The following is a 16787-nucleotide window of genomic DNA, read 5'->3' as shown; positions in this document are numbered from 1 at the left end:
GACTATCAGAGTCATGCAACAATTCATGATGCTGCTCAATAGGAACAAGGGACTGCTGAGACTTGAGATGAGCAAACTCAAGAAGTAAATCAGATGTGTACTTCTGCTGAGTCATAAAAATACCATCCTTATTCCTGGTTACTTGAAGCCCCAGAAAGTAATGCAATGCACCAAGAGCTTTGATTTTGAAATGAGAACTCAAGAAATCAGTTATCTGAGCCATAAGAACAACATCACTCCCAGTCATAACCATATCATCTACATAAACAAGTAGATAGACAACAGAAGATTCCTTAGAGTAAACAAACAGACTGGGATCTCCTATAGTCTAAACAAAGCCAAATGAAATCAATGCAGAAGAGAGAGCAATAAACCATTGCCTAGGAGCTTGCTTAAGCCCATACAATGATTTAAGTAACCTACACACTAACTTCTGACCTGGATATTTTTGTAGAATTAATTCAGGAATCTTATAACCAGGAGGGCAAGTCATATACACTTCTTCATCTAATAGACCATGCAAGAAGGCATTTGTTACATCAAGTTGAGAGATATCCCAGTTATTCATAGCTGTCAAAGCTAACAATAATCTGAAAGAGGTCATCTTTGCCACAGGGGCAAAGGTTTCAAAGTAATCCATATTGACAGTTTGAGTAAACCCCTTTGCAACTAACCTGGCTTTATACCTGTCAACTTTACCATCTGACAAGTATTTGACTTTATAAAGCCATTTACATCCTACAGCCTTTTTAGAAGAAGGTAAGGGAACCACCTCCCATGTCCCATTGGCTTCCAAAGCAGCTAACTCTAAACTCATAGCTTGGCACCATTCTGGAAGATCAACCGCTTCCTTATAGTGTTGAGGTTCAGAGATTTTATCAGCAATAGAGACATTTGAGATCAAATGAGCTGGTAAGCCAGTATAATCATTAAACTTGACTGGAACTGTCTTGTGTCGATGGGGTCTAACCACAGGAAGCTCATATGAAGGTGTAGGAATTCTGATAGACTCATCAGAGTAAGAAATATCAGTTGAACTAGAACAGTCAGTATCTTGCATTGTTGCATCAAGGTGGGAATCAGACAGAATTGAGGTATCTCCAAAATTAACATCAAAATCAGGATGCAAGGGATCATTATCAACAAAGACAGATGATTCAGGAAACAACAAATGTGGAGACTGAGCCTCTATAGTTTTAAAAGGAAATACGTTTTCAATAAACTTGACATCCCTGCTAACAACTACCTGTTTGGTAGTAAGATCAAGAACCTTGTAACCCTTTTTTTCATACGGGTAACCAAGAAAAACACCTTTAAATGACCTAGCAGCAAATTTATCACCTGATTTTGGGACCACAGTTGCGTAACACAATGATCCAAACACTTTTAGTTGCTCATAATCTGGCAGAGAGTTGAAGAGTACCTGATAAGGACTTTGATTATTCAGAACTGCAGTTGGTGTTCTGTTGATCAGATATGCTGCTGTAAGCAGACAATCTCCCCAGAAAATGATAGGCAATCCAGCATGAAACCTAAGAGCTCTAGCATAATTTAGCAGATAAATGTGCTTTCTCTCAACCAGACCATTCTGTTGAGTAGTATACACACAGGTAGACTGATGAATAATGCCAGCAGCTTTCAAAAACTGATTCACCTCCTGATTTATAAATTCTGTACCATTATCTGTTCTTAGAACTTTGACTATTTTAGCAAATTGATTTTGAATCAGTGCTATAAATTCTTTGAGAACAGAAGGAACAGTTGTTTTATTTGGTAGAAGATACACCCAAGTAGTTCTAGATTTTTCTTCAACTAATGTAAGAAAGTAATTACAATTTCCATGAGTTTTAAACCTATAGGGACCCCATACATCTGCATGAACAAGATCAAACAACTCTGAACTTGTAGAGGTACTAATAGGAAAACTCAATCTAGATTGCTTAGCGTAATGACAACTATCACAAACACCTAATAGTTTGTCTGAACATACAATGGGTAACTGAAAAACTATATCAGTGGGTACATGACCCAATCTAGCATGCCAAATATCCAAACTTGACTTATTAGTTGAAGTAGAAGCAGCTACAGTCTTCACAACAATGTTACTCTCTGTCTGATGTTTCCTTAAAATGTCATTTGTCAGCATATACAGTCCATTCTCCTGTTTACCAAGTTCTAGAGGTATCTTCCATGTATGGTCCTGTACATAACAAATATCAGCTTCAAATACTACTTGATATGAGGTATCCTGCACCTGTTTTGAGATAGAGAGAAGATTATATGTAAATGAAGGAACACACAACATATTTGTAAGTGTAAGATGAGCACTAAGCTTAACATTCCCAAAATGAGTAATGTCAGCAGTTGCTCCATTTGGTAGCTGTAAAGTGGCAGTGCAGGGTTGAATGTCTTGAAGATAAGACATAAATGGTGTGATATGATCTGTAGCACCAGTGTCTATGATCCAATGACACTGGTTTGTAGCCTGAATCACACTATAAACTTGAGGAACAAAGTATCTGTTACCTGTCATTTGAACAGTATTCACTGAGTGATTAGAATTCCAGCTTGGACCATCATTAAAGGGAATAGATGCAGTATTGGATTGGTTTCCAGATAAAGACTGTTGTAGCATTTTGATCAACTGATGACACTGCAAATATGATAGATTGAGAGGAGGAGATGAATTAGAGTATTGAACTCCTGCACTGATAGATGTACCAGTAGTGGTTGTATTTGCAGTTATGATATCATCAGGAAAATGAACCACAGTAGCAACCACTGAGTTTCTAGGAGTCAGATTTTTAGGCTTTGGCTTTGGTTTTTCAAACAATCTATGCCAACTGGGATAACCATGAATACAATAACACTTCTCCTTAAGATGTCCACTCATGTGACAAAACTCACAGATAATTGTTGCATCAGAACCTTTCTTATTGACCTGAAATATTGCTTGTGGTTTGAAAGGATTGGACTGAGTTTTCACAAACATAGCTACATTATCATTAGTAACACTCACAACATTATGAATGTTTCTCTGATTCTCCTCTTGAAGAATAATAGCATAACTCTGATTTAGAGTTGGAAGAGGCTTCATAAGCAAGATCTGGCCTCGAATTGCAGTATATGTATCATTCAATCCCATCAGAAAATATGTAAGTTGAACATTTTGCTCACTTTCACTCAGCTTTGCATTCACTTAACAAGTACACTGAGCACAAATACATCTAGGTTTATTCACAACACTATCAAGCTCATCATTAATAGTGCGGAACCTTGTGAAATATCCAGAAAGTGACAGAGAACCTTGTTCCAGGTGAGATAGTTCTTTCCTCAAATTAAAGAGCTTAGGCACATTACTCTGAGCATATCTAACTTCGAGATCTAGCCAAATATCTTGAGCAGTTGTGATATATACTATACTATTTCGTATATCCACAGAGACAGAATTCAAGAGCCATGAGGTGACCATATTATTACATCGCATCCAGTGCATCAAGAGAGGTGCATTTTGTGCAGGTTTAGAACAAGTTCCATCAACAAATCCATATTTTAGTTTTGAGGATAATGCAATAGACATAGATCTACACCACTGATTGTAATTAGATTCAGTTAATATAACAGCAACAAGTTGCATTCCTGGATTATCTGATGGATGAAGGTAGTATGGATGATTACAATCAAAGGTTGAAGAGGTTGAGGTGGAACCTATGATAGCAGCTGAGTATGATGCAACTGTAGACATGATATACTAGATGTATGTGAACTTTGATCAAATGGATTGAATGCAATTAAACTGACTGAGATAGCAGATCAGATTGCAAAGTGAACTTACACAACGAAGATGTGATTAGCTATACATGAGAATGAAGAGATTTTCAGAACGAACTTACACGAAAGTTATGTTTTGAAGATCAGCAACAAGAGATTAAACAAGATTGAGAGAAAGAGTTCTTCGATTCAACAGCGGAATTTCGAGTTCTTCAAGGCTCTGATACCATGTTAGAACTGATAATCATGCTTTATGCAATGAACTTGAATTGTAAATGTTAACAATCTTCATTGACAAACTTAAACTCTGCATACAGATCTTCAAGATGAAGTTTTACAATTGTGTTCTTAAAATGTAATCCTAACTAACTCACTCTACTAACACAGAGAATGTATTTATCCTCATTTCTAGATCCAGAGTCTTGTAACAAACTTTTAGGCGGGAAGAGAATTGCCAGCTAATTGCCAGCTCAGCCTTAGCCATACACCCAAGCCTAGAGTACTCAACTTGCTATTTACCAGACCAGACTTGTTATTCAACACCTTTTATATAGAGAAACTGAATATTCGACGGTATGATTCTACATTTAGAGCTATATAATGGCCAAAGTGTTTGGATATTTATTTATAATGTATAAACACAACAGAAAAGTACTAGTAATAACCACATAATCATAGCTCTATGGTAGTAGACATATGAGGATGATAAAAGATAATTTTAGTGTGCAAAGTGGCGAATCGGAAGGCCATGAGCAGGAGCAGGGACGGGGTTTATAACGATACGTTCATCAGCGATTATTTTCTCCCAACGGAAGCTCTTCACCGGGTGGTGGACGAACACCAGTATCTCTGATCTTGCATACTCTTGTCCCGGGCACATTCTTGGCCCTCCTCCAAATGGTATAAAGGTGTATGAAGGTGGTCCACTTCCTTCGAATCTTGATGGATCAAATTTCATGGGATCCTTGAAGAAAACGGGATCTAGATGTGTTGCATTTGCACTCCAATATACCTATAAAGATTCAATTTTTAGTTTCGAAACATTCCCACATTTATTTCAAAATCGGAGAAGATGAAGAAATGATGGCTGCAGCTTGTTGGATGAATAGCAACGTTTCTGGTCTAATAAGCGTCTCGCCAATACTAGCCGCCAAGGATCAGGATCCTTTGTATTTTTACATTAATAATCTTGTTATAGAAATATCTTACGGCCCTTGGGAATTGAGAAGCCATTGTAGGTGAAATCAACTATATATGGCTTCTCTAAAAGCACCTTGTAGAGGAGGCGAAAGTCTCAGCACTTCGCACACCACCTTCCACGAGTGCCTCATCTTTTGAATATCATCCCAGTTTAATGTTGGGGTTAAACCAATATGTGAAACCAATATGTGATATGGGTTTGGTCATACAAAACATAATTGGATTGGGTAATAATTGTATTTGTTGACAAATATTATCATAATGGGATTGAGTAATAATTGTATGTGTTAACAATTATTATCATAATGGGAATGGGTAATAATTATATGGGCAGACAATTATTATTGTAATCAGATTAGGTATGTCTTGTTGGCCAAGTTTGTGATGGCTATATATAAATAGTCATGTTATTATTTTGATGTATGCTTAAGAGATGTAGTCGTCTTAGGTATCGTGCGGGAGATACTTGAGCATTGGTTGGCTCAAATATCAATTTGGGACACAATTGAGGTGTTATGTATTGATGTATTATTGATAATTGTTTTGATTAATAATACAAGTTGGAACGTGGGTTTTCCACGTCAAATATATTGTTGTGTGTTTGTGTGCGTACTCTGTATTGGTAGAATTGAATCTCGAATATGTGTGTGTTTTCCTCCTAACACTTAAGAGTTCTCCCGGCCCTTTTGATTTGGCTATCTCCATTTGCTCTATACATTTTTTATAGATTAATGTCAGTAAATCTAATATGAAAATGAATAATGCTAAAGATAACAAATTGGGTACCAAAATTTGTTACAAAATGACATGGTATCGATGACGTAACTTTTTTAAATGTTTTTACTGGTGATATCAACATTTGATAAATATTTTTGTACTCAATTTGGGACCTATAGCAATTTAGCCATTGTAAATTGATTATGCACATAGTACCTTTGTAAAATCCATAATAGATGTGAGGGAGTTCGGAAAGATACTTGACAATGGAGACACAAGCTGAGCTAGTGGGCTCATAGGCACCAACCATCAGCCCCAGTATCTTGTCGACAATTTCCAACCCACTCATGTACTTCCCACTTTCGTCCAGTGGAAATAGCATATGCGATAGTATATCAACCGGAAGCGTCTTGCTGGCAGCCATATCGATCTTCCGCTGCACAATAATCTGTCTCATCATTTTCCTCAAGTGGTTAGAAGCCTTTATAGCTCTCCAAAATCGCGTACCTGGCAAGTCTATCGGGATCGAGAGGAGCCCTGATATAAGTACATTGAAAGTCACTACGAAAGTTGGCAAGTCCTCGTCCACACTAAATGACATGCGACACCCGAGTGCCAATGTGAGTTTCTTTACCAGGGAATGTGCATATACAACCTCATTATTTCCCCACGACGAAGCGAAGTGTCTCTGGGTAATAATATCCATAGTTCCGACATACTGTCTCAGCGACTCAAGATTGAGAAAATTCGGCAACAACATCACCCTAACCTTGAATGACTCATCACCAGGGAGACGTTTGGATGCACCATGGGAATGGGAATCGGGAATGGGAATGGAGGGTACGGAATGGGGATTAATGGGAATGGGGATTAATGGTAATGGGAATGAAATGGAAATCCAAGGGGTATGGTGGGTTTGATTTACCCACCAAGAGGGAATGGAGTTCTCATTCCCCACCACTAAATTAGTAATCCAAACACTATCATTTGGGTTTAAGGTTCCGATTCCCGTTAACCGGGCACATTAACCATCAACCAAACACCCCTAGTGTTGGGAACCACGGACTTAGGGTGTTACTACATTTTACGATAAAGATTACGAAAAGAGGATTACCTTGTTAATGGTTGATTCCACGCTCTTCTATTGTATTCCCAAATTCCCTTGAGCGAAGTGTGGCCTCCGTCTTCTCAAGTTATCCTCTCTTCTTGCTCCTTGGTGGCTACAATATGTTTTCACACAATTCCAAGCAAGAAGAGAATAAGAATATATATAGGCTACAATAGGGACCATGGATAATTAGGTTGGGCCTTCTAATTACATCTTGAGCCTAGCCCAATGTAATTAAATATTAATTCAATCCACTAAAGAATTAATATTTGCACTACCTTTCCTAATACCGTAATTTAATTAATTCGGTTCCAATATTATTTGCTTATTAAATTCCCCATGTTTAAAATATCATATGTCCATTAATTAAATAAATTACTGATAATTTATTTAATTAATATCTTTTATCCTTGATCATCTACTCAACCTTTATTTAATTATGCCAGAATAAATTCCACCTATAGGGTTTCACATAATTAAATCTTTTTGAGCTTTCAAGGGGACATCATTAACCCGAATATTATCAGCACATGGATTCCTTCAATAAATAATATCCACCATGTATATAATTCCATCACCCAAAATATAATGATATAATTCAAAAGAATTATTTCATATATAAATCAAAGCATGTAAATAATATACACGTGTCAATTACTATTTCCGGATTAAGAACCTAAGCATTAATAATAACATAGAATCTTAGTTCTCCTTCTTAATCAGTATTAAGGGAACAATTCTAAATTTGATCTTGTTCAATATACACAAAGTATACTAGTATTATTTATTAGTCAATATAAACTAATCTAAATAATACTACAGCCATACCAGTGGATTGTCCAACACCACCTGTGCTGTGAACCTTATTATATTATATAATCGTATTTAACAATCTAATATTATGTATCCCATTTGATACTAGATTGTTCACAATATATAATATTAGACAACATGTAAACATTCAAATGATTCTCAAATAAACTGGCCAGAAATAAATGCACATACTTCAAATAAATATTTTCAGTATACACTAACAATCTCCCACTTATACTCAAAATATTCTATGTGTACATCAGTGTTTATTTAATCCACTATTACATAAAAATCAATGTGTCCATCCATCTGACTCCTATCGCTTCCACATGCTTGTCAAAAACCTTGGTTGGCAAGCTCTTTGTGAAAGGATCTGCTCGGTTGTCTTCTGATGATATGTGAGCCACAACTATATCCCCTCGCTTTACGATTCCTCGTATGAGATGATACTTACGTTCAATATATTTAGCTGCTTTGTGGTCTTGCGGTTCCTTTGAATTTGCCACAGCACCAGTGTTATCACAATACACCGTCAAGCTCCTAGGCAAATTAGGTACCACATCTAAGTCCAAAAGGAAGTTCCTGAACCATACAGCCTCCTTGGCAGCCTCAGAGGCCGCCATGTACTCGGCCTCCATGGTGGAGTCTGCAATGTATTTCTGCTTTACACTCCTCCATATAACAGCTCCACCTCCCAAAGTAAAAACATATCCCGAGGTTGATTTCCTCCTATCCCTATCTGATTGGAAATCTGAATCAGTATATCCCAAAGGAAATAGATCTGAGGCCTTGTAAATTAACATATACTCCTTAGTCCTTCTCAGGTACCTGAGTATAGTTTTTACTGCACTCCAATGTTCCTGGCCTGGGTTCGACTGATATCTACTAACCATGCCTACAGCAAAGCAGATGTCAGGCCTCGTACATAACATAGCATACATTAAGCTTCCACATGTTGAAGCATAAGGAACTGCTTTCATGCTCTCTATATCCTTAGGTGTCGAAGGACACTGCTTCTTAGATAGAGCAACTCCATGCTTAAAAGGTAAAAAACCTTTCTTGGAGTTCTGCATGTTAAAACGAGCTAATACTTCATCAATGTAGGGTTCTTGAGATAAAGCCAACATCCTTTTCTTGCGATCCCTTATAACTTTGATCCCAAGGATGTATGCCGCTTCACCTAAGTCCTTCATGTCAAATTTTTTGAACAACCATGCCTTTACTGATGACAACATCTCAACATTGTTTCCAATGAGTAAAATATCATCTATATATAGTACTAGAAAAACCAATGCATTACCTTCACTTCTCTTATACACGCACGATTCGCTTGGACTTTGATCAAATCCATATGACTGGACTGCCTGATCAAAACGAATATTCCAGTCTCTAGAAGCTTGTTTAAGTCCATAAATAGACCTCTTAAGCTTACATACCAGATGCTCTTGGCCTTCCTTAATGAATCCTTTTGGTTGCTGCACATAGATGGTTTCTTCAAGACTTCCATTAAGAAAAGCTGTCTTGACATCCATTTGCCAAATCTCATAATCGAGATGAGCTGCTATAGATAAAAGAATACGGATTGACTTAAGCATGACTACCGGTGAAAAGGTTTCCTCATAATCGATACCTTCTTTCTGAGTATACCCTTTCGTAACAAGTCTTGCTTTCCAGGCTTTCACCTTTTTATCTAATCCCCTCTTTTTCTTGTAGATCCACTTATATCCAATAGGTTTTATACCTTTGGGTGGTTCCACGAGCTCCCAGACCTGATTAGAATACATTGATTCTATCTCAGATTCCATCGCCTTTTGCCAAAGATCTGCATCTTTGCCTTGTACTGCCTCTTCGTATGTATGAGGAACATCATCATGTTCACCAGGGACCAAGTCTGAAGACTCTCCCAAAAAAATGAATCTATCAGGCTGTTGAACAACCCTCCCACTACGACGAGGCACAGGTGCGGTATTAGTGATAGGTTGTACATTATGTTGTGGTTGTTCTACTTGTACTACAGCTTCATGGGTATTATTTGTCCCTCTCACTAGTTCCTCTAAAATGACACTACTCATGGGTTTGTGATTCATTATATAGTCCTCCTCCAAGAATCTTGCATTGGTACTAACAATGACATCCCGATTCTTCGGACTATAAAATAAATATCCTTTCGTTCCCATGGGGTAGCCTACAAACAACTTTACTTCTGTACGAGATTCTAACTTAGTCGCGTTCTTGTTCAGCACATGTGCTGGACAACCCCATATTCGAATATGTCTTAGACTCGGTTTATCCCCGGTCCACAATTTTAAGGGGTTTTAGGAACCGACGTAGAAAGTACTAAGTTCAGAAGATAAGCTGTTGTCTCTAAGGCATGTCCCCAAAACGACTTGGGTAAATCCGAATAACTCATCATCGATCTAACACTCTCTAAAAGAGTCTGGTTCCTTCTCTCTGCTACACCGTTCTGCTGGGGTGTGCCTGGTGCAGTTAACTGGGATTCTATCCCATTTTCTGATAAATATTCCCTAAATTCTCCAAGCAAGTATTCGCCACCACGATCTGATCGTAGTGACTTGATACTTTTATTAAGTCGCTTCTCCGTTTTAGCTTTGTACTCTTTGAACTTATCAAAGCACTCAGACTTACGGCGCAACAAATAAACGTACCCATATCTAGAATAATCATCAATGAAAGTGACGGAATATTCATAACCACCTCTTGCTTGGATATTCATGGGTCCACATAAATCAGAGTGAACCAATTCTAATACTTATTTGGCTCTATTCCCCTTTGCCTTGAAAGGCCTATTAGTCATTTTACCTTCCAAGCAGGATTCACAAACTGGAAATGGCTCCACTGCCAATGAGCTTAAAGGCCCGTCTACTACCAGTCTTTGAATCCTCCTCAAGTTAATATGACCTAATCTCAAGTGTCAAAGATATGTTTAGTTCAAACTAGAAGGTTCCTTTCTTTTAGTAGAGTTAGAAGATGTGTTGTTCAATTCCCTAAATTGCAGTTGCAGTGCAGGTTGACTAAGATTAACTATATACAAATTGTCTTGCAATGTACCAGAACATATAATTCGTTTATTCATCATAATAGAAACATTACGATCCAAACAAACATTATAACCATCCAAAGCAAGTTTAGAAACCGAAATTAAATTCCTTCTAAAAGAAGGTACATAAAGATAATTGTTCAAAACCAAAATCCTATCGAAACCAAAAGATAAATGAATAACTCCTACTGCAACTAATGCTACTTTCGTAGCATCTCTCATGAACACGTATATCTCACCATCTCTAAGCATTCTGGATAGCTGGAACCCCTGCATAGAATTACAAACATGATCAGTGGCTCATGTATCTACACACCAAGTGCTCGTAGATATAGCCACTATAAATGTTTCTGTAACTAGAGAAAGAGACATACCAGTATTGTTTGTCTTCTTAGGAAGAGGACAATCCTGTTTCCAGTGACCTGACTGTTTGCATCTGAAGCACTTTCCCTTAGGCTTTTTTACACCACCCTGAACTCCCACTGCCTTCACAGCTTTCTGTGTCTGAGCCTTTTTCTTCTTCTTAATACATTTCGGCTTAGAGGAAGAACCTTTCTCAGCCACATACACTTGAACACTCTGCCGAAATAATCCTTCAGCTGCCTAAAGTTCTGTCAGCAGTTCCGCGAGACTATACTGCCTCTTGTTCATGTTGTAATTCAAGCGGAACTGCTCAAAACTCTTGGACAAGCTCATAAGGATAATGTCAATCTGGGTTTCCCCGTCAAGTTCAGCACCAAGGATCTCTATCTCATTCAGATGCGACATCATCTTGAGAACATGATCCCTTGCAGGTGTGCCTTCAGCCATCTGAGTGTTCATTAAAGCCTTCATGGCTACTTGCCTAGCAGCCCTATTCTGATCTCCAAAAAGTTCCTTGAGATTAAAGAGCATATCTGAAGCAGTGGCCATAGACTGATGCTGATGCTGCAAAACACCCGACATTGTTGCCAGAATATAACATCGCGACATCTCATCAGCCTTAATCCACCGTTTATAATACTCTTTCTCATCTTCAGGAGCATCAGCAGCAGGTTGTTCAGGCTTGGGTTCATAAGTGCAAAACTTGTACTCCTCAGCAGTCAACACAATGTCCAAATTTCGTTTCCATTCAATATAGTTAGGTCCGGTAAGTTTGTTATCCTTAAGTATGGTGAATAGTGGATTAAAGCCCATTTTATCCTGAGAATCATGCATAAAAATATCACATAAATAAGGGTGCATTAATTATTAAGATCTAAATTATTAAAATTTAATGCACTAACATCTAAACACCATAAGCTTCTAGTACGCCACGATGTGTGACATGTATACCACCTAATTTTGTTTAAATGTTACTTCGGTCCTATTACTAAACAATATGCCATGTTGGGGTGGACTATATTATTTTTCATAGCTAAGTGTATACCATCATCAAATCTTAAATTATTCGAAATTTATGGAACTTGGTACACCACGATGGGTGGCGTGTATACCTTCCAATATTCGTAATTTTTCCTTGAATAGAATACTTCAATTCAATATTCATTAATGGTTTGATTTCCAGGAAGTGGAGGAGTCACATCGGTCTCGCTTAAAACCCACAGCCTTACAAGTTCGATGAACCCGTTTTTTGACAAAATCGCCCCAAATCAGAAATAAAGAAAATCCGTATTTATTCCTTTCAAAATTTATTAATTTAAGAAGTTTGTTCTAGTAATTTCTATAACATTCTAGACAACATAAATTACATGCCACGATGGGTGACGTATATATAATTTATATTCGTCTTTATGTTAAATTACCTACAACCAATAATGGAGACCATGGGATTTAATTTCATATTAATTCCCTCTCCCACTTAGAATTTTTTTTTTATTAAAATTGAGGAATTTTAAAATTAAATGGGGCCCTATGTTTTTATAATTATGTCTAATCATGCATTCAAAATACACACATAATTTTAGCAACATATAACATTTAATTAAAGCAATAAATAAATTTTATGTCCATGTCATCCTAATTAAGTTAAACATGCAATTTTAAAAGAATTACACACATAATTAATGACACACATAATCAATAAATTAAAGCAATAATTAAAATTTAATGGAAAAAATTAAAATAAATTTTCCACTATTATGGCCCTTGAAAAAAAATCCAGCTCTCAAAAAAAAATCTGCCCTGAGCGCGCCCCGACGCCCCCAGCAGCCCCAGCAGCCCCAGCAGTCCCAGCTGCCACAGCGGCCCCAGCAGCCCCAGCGGCCCCAGCAGCCCGAGCTGCCGTAATGGCCGCAACGCGCGCGCGCCTGTTGCTTTTTTGTGAGTTTTGTTTTGATTTTTTTCGATCCAAACATCAACAGCAGCCCCTTGTAATCGCACAGCGGAACAAAAAACTACCAGAATTGATTTCCGATCGCACATAACTTGTTACAAAATACCCGGAACAATTACAAAAAAAATATATCTAATACAAAACTAATTTTGTAAAATCTATTCTAACACGATCAACCCTCGTGTAAATTACAACCACGATTAAACCACGTGGAAACCAAAAAAAAATTAACCACGATTAAACCATGTGGGATCCAAACACATAATTAAAATATACATGGCCATAATAGTGGATTAACAGCCTGCATCAAAAACAATACAAGCAAAACACTATATACACGCATATATAATTACGACATGGACATTATATCATAAAACGTAGAACCCATTACCAGGTTCTGATACCAATTGTTGGGAACCACGGACTTAGGGTGTTACTACGTTTTACGATAAAGATTACGAAAAGAGGATTACCTTGTTAATGGTTGATTCCACGCTCTTCTATTGTATTCCCAAATTCCCTTGAGCGAAGTGTGGCCTCCGTCTTCTCAAGTTATCCTCTCTTCTTGCTCCTTGGTGGCTACAATATGTTTTCACACAATTCCAAGCAAGAAGAGAATAAGAATATATATATAGGCTACAATAGGGACCATGGATAATTAGGTTGGGCCTTCTAATTACATCTTGAGCCTAGCCCAATGTAATTAAATATTAATTCAATCCACTAAAGAATTAATATTTGCACTACCTTTCCTAATACCGTAATTTAATTAATTCGGTTCCAATATTATTTCCTTATTAAATTCCCCATGTTTAAAATATCATATGTCCATTAATTAAATAAATTAATTAAATAAATTACTGATAATTTATTTAATTAATATCTTTTATCCTTGATCATCCACTCAACCTTTATTTAATTATGCCAGAATAAATTCCACCTGCAGGGTTTCACATAATTAAATCTTTTTGAGCTTTCAAGGGGACATCATTAACCCGAATATTATCAGCACATGGATTCCTTCAATAAATAATATCCACCATGTATATAATTCCATCACCCAAAATATAATGATATAATTCAAAAGAATTATTTCATATATAAATCAAAGCATGTAAATAATATACACGTGTCAATTACTATTTCCGGATTAAGAACCTAAGCATTAATAATAACATAGAATCTTAGTTCTCCTTCTTAATCAGTATTAAGGGAACAATTCTAAATTTGATCATGTTCAATATACATAAAGTATACTAGTATTATTTATTAGTCAATATAAACTAATCTAAATAATACTACAGCCATACCAGTGGATTGTCCAACACCACATGTGCTGTGAACCTTATTATATTATATAACTGTATTTAACAATCTAATATTCTGTATCCCATTTGATACTAGATTGTTCACAATATATAATATTAGACAAAATGTAAACATTCAAATGATTCTCAAATAAACTGGCCAGAAATAAATGTACATACTTCAAATAAATATTTTCAGTATACACTAACACCTAGAAGTCGATATTTGTATCGAAGTTGAAAATATTTTGTTTAATGTGGTAGGCCACCAACCTCTTACGAGCTTTCGGTCGTTAGAAAACAAGAATTTGTTGGCCTTGTCGCCGCACATCACAACCATGCGCTCTCTGAAAAGGTGAGTCTTGAATAATGAATATGGTGGATGAATATTTTGTGATGCGGTGGAATAAGAACTTTTGTGGCTCCCCTTTTCGACCATTCGACATAAATTCTAGACTTTCCCCTATGAGCGGCCAGCCCCAGCTCCCCGGTGGCGGCGGATGAGCACTCTTGCTATTGTTTTCTATTTTAAGGTAGTAACTTAAGAAGATGAAAAGAGAAAGAAAAATGAAGAGGATTGAGAATAAGGTTATGGCTTCCATTTTTCGCACACCAGATAGTATATTCATACCGCTCTTTAAATAGAAAACTATCCACTGGTACTCGCTTGGAGTTGTATAAAATTTGTCTCCATTTCAAATGCAATTCTACCTTTAAAAAAACAGACATATTAAGAAAAATGATTGTTGGTAGCAAAAAAAATTGTATCAACCGCACTAAATGAATAAAATATGTGCAATACGGTTTATCTTGTAAATATTCCCATTTTTAACTGTTTTTGACTTTTTCACTTAAATTGAGGTGTTCAAAAAAATCATAACTACATATATTTGTTATTTTTAATATTTAAATCAAATTTAAGTCTAGAATCTAAACTTCAATTTGATCTAAAATTTATATTTGTTTATCAAATATAAGTAATATTTTTTGCCATCTTAAAGTACGTATTAAAATATCAAATATCAGTTAAAATGAGATAGAGGGAGTATAAATGAAAGATATTTGAGGTGAAGTTGATCTTCAAAATGTAAACTGATTACATTGAAAGTTGAAATGAACAATTAACTTGGGAAAATGCTTGGTGTATTGGATACAAAATTTTGTAGACATGACATGTATTAAGTTTTAATTGGCATGAGATTCATGTATTCACATCAACAACCCCAATTAAAATATTTAACATCAATTGTCATGTCATTCTATATAAATTTTTTTTGTACATAATTCTATACAGTTAGCACCACTCATTAACTTGAAACAAATTTTTTTTTCTAAAGTAGACTTGTAATGTGAAAAGGAGAGAGTATATTATATATTTTAAAGTTTTTTTATAATATAATAAATTTTGCAGGGATAAGATATATCTCAATTTTAAAGGATGCAATTTTACTTAACACCAATAAATCATCATATGTAGTCTTGCTTGAACTTAATATTACAAGGGCCATGCCGTACCAGACCTACTACAGATTCGAATTCTATTTAAATTCCTAAATATAGTGCTAATTTTGTCTTTCACTTCCGACATGAAGCATCTTATAATCGAGATATTACTGAACAAAATTAACTTGTTTTAGATATGGACGATATTCAAATAATTATCGAACACCACCGGAAAACTGGTTATAACCCGAACAAAATGGCAGGTTTAAAGACTAAAAGTCTAAAACTTACGAATATGTGTCGGCTTAAGTGTCGGTTTAAAGGCATAAGCTGACCACATACTATGTTGTTTTAGCCTTATCGGTTATGAATTATGATCGGGTTTAAATCCTCCTTACTAAAAAATATGTGCTCTATTATGTGTCATAGGAAATTGTAAAATGTGGGCCATTTCATACACGAACTCAACCCAAAACCCATGTTAATATATATATATATAGCTACTCTAATAAAAACCAATTTTAGAATAAAAACTAGAAACCAAATAATTTATTTTAAAATTATTTCCAAATATAATACATATAATATGCAAATCAATCGTTGAGAGATGGAGAAAAGTATAGTGAAGTTGGATTTAAAAAACCTTATCGTTTGACGAGAAAAATCAAATTAAAAATAGAGCGGAAAACTGAGATTGTGTGTGAGAGTGATTTGGTTTGATTTGAAATTTAGGCAAACTGAGAAATTTGGTTCGGTTCGATTTGGACCCTTGAAACTGCCCAAATCGCGATGTTCATCCCTAGAAATTTGTTTGATTAGTTTCAAAAACAAAGAGTATTTTTGAATGAAAATTGATTCTAAAGAAATTTGTTTTATACTTTCTAAATTTTTCATTTTTTGTTGAAGCATCTGTCAGTTTGCACATCAAATTTCACCATAAACATTATCTTATAATATTATACCCCAAAATAATAAAATCAAAAAAAAAATTAAAAAATTATTTAATTTACAAGACATTACTTATCTTACGGACATTTTTTGCAAGGTAGTCGGTTT

The 16787-nt window shown here is 35.9% G+C and overlaps 1 pseudogene; it reads right to left on the bottom strand.

Annotated features, from left to right (window-relative positions):
- Window positions 1–2946: 2946 nt before the first annotated feature.
- Window positions 2947–14890, bottom strand: LOC141661379 (beta-amyrin 28-monooxygenase-like; annotated as a pseudogene).
- Window positions 14891–16787: the final 1897 nt, after the last annotated feature.

The sequence above is a fragment of the Apium graveolens genome, chromosome 5, assembly GCF_009905375.1.
Source record: "Apium graveolens cultivar Ventura chromosome 5, ASM990537v1, whole genome shotgun sequence".
Taxonomy (NCBI): Eukaryota; Viridiplantae; Streptophyta; class Magnoliopsida; order Apiales; family Apiaceae; genus Apium; species Apium graveolens.
This window is presented reverse-complemented; position numbering and strand designations above follow the sequence as displayed.